Here is a 7052-nt window from a genome sequence, read left to right as displayed (position 1 = left end):
ATGCTATTAAAATTATGGCAACATCTGTTCACATTGAGAGAGAAATATATACAGGGAGACCAGAGTGAGTTGTGGGGTAGAACCTTAAGGATGAGCAAGTACTTTCTAGAGACAAATAAATGTTATAGAATCTTGTTTTGTCATCAGGGGTTAGAGAGGAAGGAACCTAGAATGTGGGCTCAGGAGGAGTAAGGAATAATATGAATCCCGTGGCTTGAAATCAAAGGAAAATTCAAGAGGGTATGTATTCAACAGGATTAAATTCTACAGAGAAAAGTAAATTTAGCACTACTTGCTACGTGTTGTTCGGCTATATATTTATTGGGAAAATTATATGATGTCTATGGAATTAATTCTAAAACAATTTTGAGGGTCTGCTTGGCTTGGTGCTATATTTTTTCCACGAGTTGGATGTATTTTATATTCAGCAGTAGAAACTGAGCATTTTTAAAAAGTAAATCATACCCGCAAATGACATTTTCATGAAAAAAAAAAATGATGGATGTTAATATAGTGTAATACCAAGAGGATATAGTGAAGGCAATTGCTAGTTTGCTCAAGACATCATTTAATAAGCTGTTGGTAGGTGAAAAAAAAAGAGACCCAAATGGGAATTTCAGAGCAACTGGTGTGCTGACTTTTCTGATGGGAAGTACTCTTTAGGATGACTATGTGAATATAATATCTCTTGAATATGTGGGAATAGTTTTAAAGGCTTTGAACAGAATGATCTTATTACAAATAGAAGCATAACTGAAGCTTCAGCATAGCGATTCATTTACAAAAATAAGGATTTTTTTTTCATGGTTGGAAAAGGACTTAAGAATTTTTAGTTTTTAATTTTTTAGAAATTTAAATTATAATTCAATTTTTTTAAATATTTGTTGAGTCTATGGAATACATGTGCCTAGCCTATGTAAAATATCTGTTCTATGCAAAGGAAAAAGATATCTAGATATAATTAAAACATTTTTAATGGAAGTGCAATATATAAGGGAAAAGTGCATATAAGTGTGAAACTCAATGATTTTTTCACAAACTGAGCACAGCTGTGAAATCTACTCCCAGACCAAGAAACAGAAGATCTGTAGCACCCAAGATGGTTTCTCTGAGTCCCCCTTAAGTCACCAAGAGTAAACACCATCTGCCTTCTACAACATAAAATCTAAATTTTTAAGCACTAGCTTCCCTCAGATTCTCTACCATGTAAACAGATAACAGTTTCTAGAAAATGAGACATTTATTGATTCATTTATTTTCTTCCTTATTTTGGCTCTAGACTCATCCATGGCAAGGATTATGGATTATCTGTTCATCTTTACCTGAGGGGCCTCATGTAGGGTTTGGAATATAGTAGGCATTCAGTAATTAGATTGACTAATAAAAATGGAAAGCAATGGAAGGAAGGAGAACCTGAAGACATTGGAGCCAGAAATTATTCCTGGAGATAAAGGGGTTTTGGTCTTGGTGATACTGAAGTACCAACATATACCTGGGACAATTTTCATTCTTCGTATGACTTAGAGCAGGACAGAAAGAGGAGAGTAATTTTCTGGGGCTGGTTTAGGTCTCCTGCAATAGGATATGAGAGAGGAGAGTTGATAACTTCACCATTTCTGATTCTGTTATGACACCAGAATGATTCTGTAATACAATCTGACAAAGTTCTTCTGTAGTAGAGAATGTGGACAAGTTTTTTCCCTTTCATTCACCAGAGAGGTGAAAATAATCACTTTCTGGAGACCACAAGGAGGGTACATTTGAAGGAAATGAATTTCATTAGTAATATTTTATCATTGCTGTTCTTTCTACATATGTTTTAGAGTTTTCTCTCAATCTATTTACTGATAAATATTAGAGACATGTAAAACGACTACAAGAAAGAGAATAGTCAGTCAACTATATATTTTGGGCTCTTTGACTAGAGATTCTAATCCAGGTCTGTCTAACTCTGGAAGCTGGGCTTCTATCTGCTATAAGATACTCAGTATCTTATCAGTTCTGATACTTTGGGCTTTTACCCACTATTAGATCCTCAATACTGTTTACCAAAGATCTTTTTTTCCTTTTCAACTTAATGACTAAGAAGATATCTCTTAACTAGAAAATAATGCAGCCCTGGTGGTTTTGTCTGTAAAGTGTTGGTAGTCATTCACAGATTTCTGTATCACACTGGGATGGTTGGCTGGGAATTTGAAGCTAGAACATGGAACTAGAAGAGAAAAGTCCCAAGTATTACACTCAACCTAAAATGAAGTGTAGAAGAGCATCCTTGACAACTCAATACATAGATACAGCACTTGAAACTCTGACCAATTTAGTGATATTTTGGGGTAAAGATGTTGCCTCTAGAAGTTCCAGTTAAACATAAAAGGTTACCTGTTAGTTTCTATGACTATTTTAGCATGAATGAAACTAACAACTTGTGAGAAACTGCACACAGGTTATCATATCTGTGAAAGGCTACCCATCAGCTAGGGATACTCAGGGAGGTGGATGAGTCCCTGAGGGTTGAAAGGAGAGGGTCGTGGTCTTCCCTGGAGATAATGAAAGCCCAAAGTGCCTTCCTGTAATTCTCCAGAATAGAGTTGGGAACTAAGATCAGGCTCTCTTCCATATAAAACCTTTCCAGGCTTCCCTTAGGTTAAGTCATCTTCTCTGGCTTGTCACACAGAGACCTTGGTGGCCTAGTCTCCAGCTTTGTTTCACACTTTCCTCCCACTGTGGATTTTCTGACCTCTTTGAACTTCTCCCAATGTACCTTCAGGCATTTCTTTAAAGTCCTTGAGAACTACTTTGAAAACAGCAAACCAAGGCATACATCTGTGCTTGCTAAATTTTCTAAACTCCTAAAGTTCCATGAAACATGGTTTTGGCTGCTATAATCTACAGCTTTCTAACATGTAATTTTAAATACAGCAAGACACCAAATATGTGACAAGGAGGCAGGTAGTAAGAAAAACAAAATTATATATATATATTTATTTATTTTTTTGTGATACGCGGGCCTCTCACTGTTGTGGCCTCTCCCGTTGCGGAGCACAGGCTCCGGACACGCAGGCTCAGAGGCCATGGCTCACGGGCCTAGCCGCTCCGCTGCATGTGGGATCTTCCCGGACTGGGGCACGAACTTGTGTCCCCTGCATCGGCAGGCGTCGGACTCTCAACCACTGCGCCACCAGGGAAGCCCAAAATAATATTATTTCATCTTTTAAAAATAAATCATACATCTGAAGAAATAAATCTATTCCTTTAAAATCTAGTAGAGTATTTTAGGCCATATAAAGAGAGAAATGGAATGTGTTTGATTAAAAATGATTGAGGAATGTTATTCTTTACTTTGGAATAGCCGTCACTTTAATTATTTATAATTTTTATTCTCAGCTCAAGAATAAAAAGACAAATTTTATATAACCGGATAGCTACTATAAAGCTAACCAGGTACCTTTGTCTTTCTTCTTGCTTTTATATTAAGCCCTATAGACTAAGAGCCTGGCTATAAATAAAACTATTGATGTTAAAAGGTCATGGCTGGGACCTTTCACATGTTTCTTCTCCACTGTATCTCTATACACTGTATACTTTACCCAGAGAAGAGATTCTCTATTTAAGAGAGCTTAAACTGTTCAAATTTGTAATGTACTGGGGATTTTGGAATGTCTAGGGGACTTAGTGGATAAAGAACTGACCTTTCATCTCTGAACCCAGACACAGTCTAACCTCAGATAAGTGAAAAAGTTTTGTGTCAGTTGCCTCTATGATAAACTGGTACTATCCACTATCTTCTAACCCAATTAAGCACTTACTGGCAGATCTGGCCTCAAGAGGCACATGGAGTATAGAAATGGAATTACTTCTACTCCTGGAGTGGGTGTCTGAACCTTCAAGATAGGATTTTAAGGTTATAAGTGGAAAGCATTGGCCAAACTAGCATCTACAGATAGGAATCCATAGAACTGTGTGAAAGCCACTCCTCACTCCCAGAGTCACATGCAAATTTGAGCTACTGGCATACTTTTCAATATCCATACTTTTACCTTTTATTTGGTATGTCTTCAAATGCAATTTGTAAAATATTTTATTCTATTTCTTTACAGGAAAAAAATAACTTGAATGTACTAGGGAGTAGCAGTTGTATGAAGTAGATAGGAGCATGCAATGCAATTTGTTACAAACAGAGCTAACTTAGTGTTCACAGAATCACAGAAAAGTGTGGACTAGAGTTTCTAAAATATTAAATAATATGCACATTTCTGCATTTTATTCTGTAGTATGTGATATGAAGTTTTGACAAGTTTTCATTTTATTATTGAAATTTTACTTACCTAATATTAAAATGAAGTCCCTTATCAACTAAACATTGGAAGTAATGAAAAGACCATGTAAACTTCTTGAGGACATGATCGCTGTTTTCTTGCTTCTTTGAGTTTTCAAATATACAACCCAACAATGCACAGTAGATGTGCACGATCTACTTTATGATGAATGAATGAGTAATGATCAAATAAGCTGTTATTGCATGGTGGGAGGTCATTTTAAGTTGAAAAAAAACTGTTAAATGTTTCAGTTTTGCAGAAATAATGAGGGTGGGGAGGTTGAACAATTCCTATAAAAATATTCAAATACTTAAAAATTTTAGCAATGAAAGGTATCAGGTTAAACTTGAAAAAGCTTTCCTCTAACAGAAGGTAATAGAGTGACTAAACATGTTTCTTTTTCTCCCTTAGAGAGAAGACAATGGCTATTGTCACTTAATTTAAGTAGAGCTTTCATTTACATACTACTAAGAACTTTGTAATATGCAGTTCTACATCAACTATTTTAAAATTAACAAAAGAAAAAGAAATAATATTTTTTTTCCCTACGATATATGACATATGACAAAAAAGAATAAAGTGGTAAAAACTCCTAATTTAATCTGGTTGGTTTGCAGGTTATTTTCACTTACTTTTTAATATTTTTCTATAGTTTTACAGCTGCTAAACAATTAACGTTTATTATGATTTTTTAACCAGGAAAAGTTACCTCTGAAACAAATACTGCTCCCTAAATTTGACTTCATTACACCTTTTTCTTTAACCATCACTCATGTGTGAAAAACTAAATATAGTATTCATGCTGTGAACCTAAAACTCAGTAAGTCCTTTGGATATTAAAAGGGAGAATACTTGAAAATTTTTATGTCATGAGTAATTTGAGTTGAAAGTTGAGTGAAGGTGAACTCAATTAAGGTGAAGAATTCAAATTCAAGAACAGAGGCAAGAGTGGCTGGAAAGGTACAAAAATTTGAAAATACTTAAAGTGTCTGTGATTCTGTTTCTGTTTTGTAAATAAGTTCATTTGTATCATTTTTTTTAGATTCAACATGTAAGTTGATATCATATGATATTTGTCTTTCTCTGTCAAAAACAAACTTATGGGGCTTCCCTGGTGGCACAGTTGTTGAGAGTCCGCCTGCCGATGCAGGGGACGCGGGTTCGTGCCCCGGTCCGGGGAGATCCCACATGCCGCGGCGCAGCTGGGCCCGTGAGCCATGGCCGCTGAGCCTGCACGTCTGGAGCCTGTGCTCTGCAACGGGAGAGGCCACAACAGTGAGAGGCCCGCGTACCGCAAAAAAAAAAAAACGAACAAAAAACTTATGGTTACCAAAGTAGAAAGGTGGAGGGGGGAGGGATAAATTAGGAGTTTGGGATTAACATATACGCACTACTATATGTAAAATAGATAATCAACAAGGAGCTACTGTACAGCACAGGGAACTCTACTCAATATTCTTTAATAACCTATATGAGAAAAGAATCTGAAAAAGAATGGATATATGTATAACTGAATCACTTTTCTATACATTTGAAACTAACACAACATTGTAAATCAACTATATCCCAATATAAAATAAAAACTACATTAAAAAAATTAATTACTTAAAGGAAATTGGGTTGACTGGTTCGAATAAAAAGCAAGCCAGCCGCCTCTGATCTATGTACATAGATGATCTGTATATTTTATATTACTGGATTTGGCCAAAATTGATCAAATAAAACAAATCATTACCAAAAGAAAAAAAAGAACCAAAAACATTACCCAACTGTACTTCAGTGAAGACATGAAATGTGAGTGGCAAAAATATTAGCTAAATAGTAATAACCATATGAAGAAAAGAAGTAAAATCCAGAGGGTAAAAGATTGAAAAGATCAAGATAGGAAATATCCAAACCATTATCAAGTTGGAAGTGAGAAAATGATGCTACACTTTGTCTTCAAAGAGTAGATTAGAAATGTGGCTGAATATCTGAGAAAGATTGGAGTAGAGTATTGATGTGAGGAAAAATCAAGTTAAAATCCAGGTTTTGTGACTAAGGATTTTTAGCTTGATATTTTAAGATATTTTAAGATGGTCTCTTTTCTTCATATGGCTTTTCAAAGGGAGATTGGATGTAACCAGTAAGAATCATTTAGAAATGGCTTATTCTGGAAATAATATCTTCTTTCACTCACTATTTTTCCTACCTAACAGAGAAACTAAATATGAAACTCAGAATTCTGACATCAGCACACAAAGATTTCAGCTTTTCCACATTTTTGGTTTTTTTTGCTTGTTTTTAGAAAATATAGAAATAAAGCTTTCAGTTACTTTATTTGGGGTAAACCACTGCAGCCTCACAGCAGAGCTATACAACCATAAGTATCTGAAAACATCACATTTATGTGAATTCCATATTTCCATGATTCTTCTCTATGCATCCCTTTTGCAGCATGTATAACCATTTTAGTTGAAATAGCTACATACTTACTTATTAATTTAATATAGGTGTATCTCACTAGACATGAGGACAAGATTATTTCTGCACCACTGCATCTGAAGTGCCTAACTGCATGGCACACAGTAGGTGCTTAATAACTGTTGAATGAACAATTGGATCAATGAATAAATAAAGCACTCTTTGAGCTTTCACTTTGACTTAACTCACATGTAAGAAAACAGATGCCGGCAACTAAGTGGCTTTCAATTACTCAGAAATGATTTTTTTTTGCTATTTGAAGGATAAATAATA

The sequence above is a fragment of the Leucopleurus acutus genome (assembly GCF_964270905.1).
Source record: "Leucopleurus acutus genome assembly, chromosome: 17".
Classification (NCBI taxonomy): Eukaryota; Metazoa; Chordata; class Mammalia; order Artiodactyla; family Delphinidae; genus Leucopleurus; species Leucopleurus acutus.
This window is presented reverse-complemented; position numbering follows the sequence as displayed.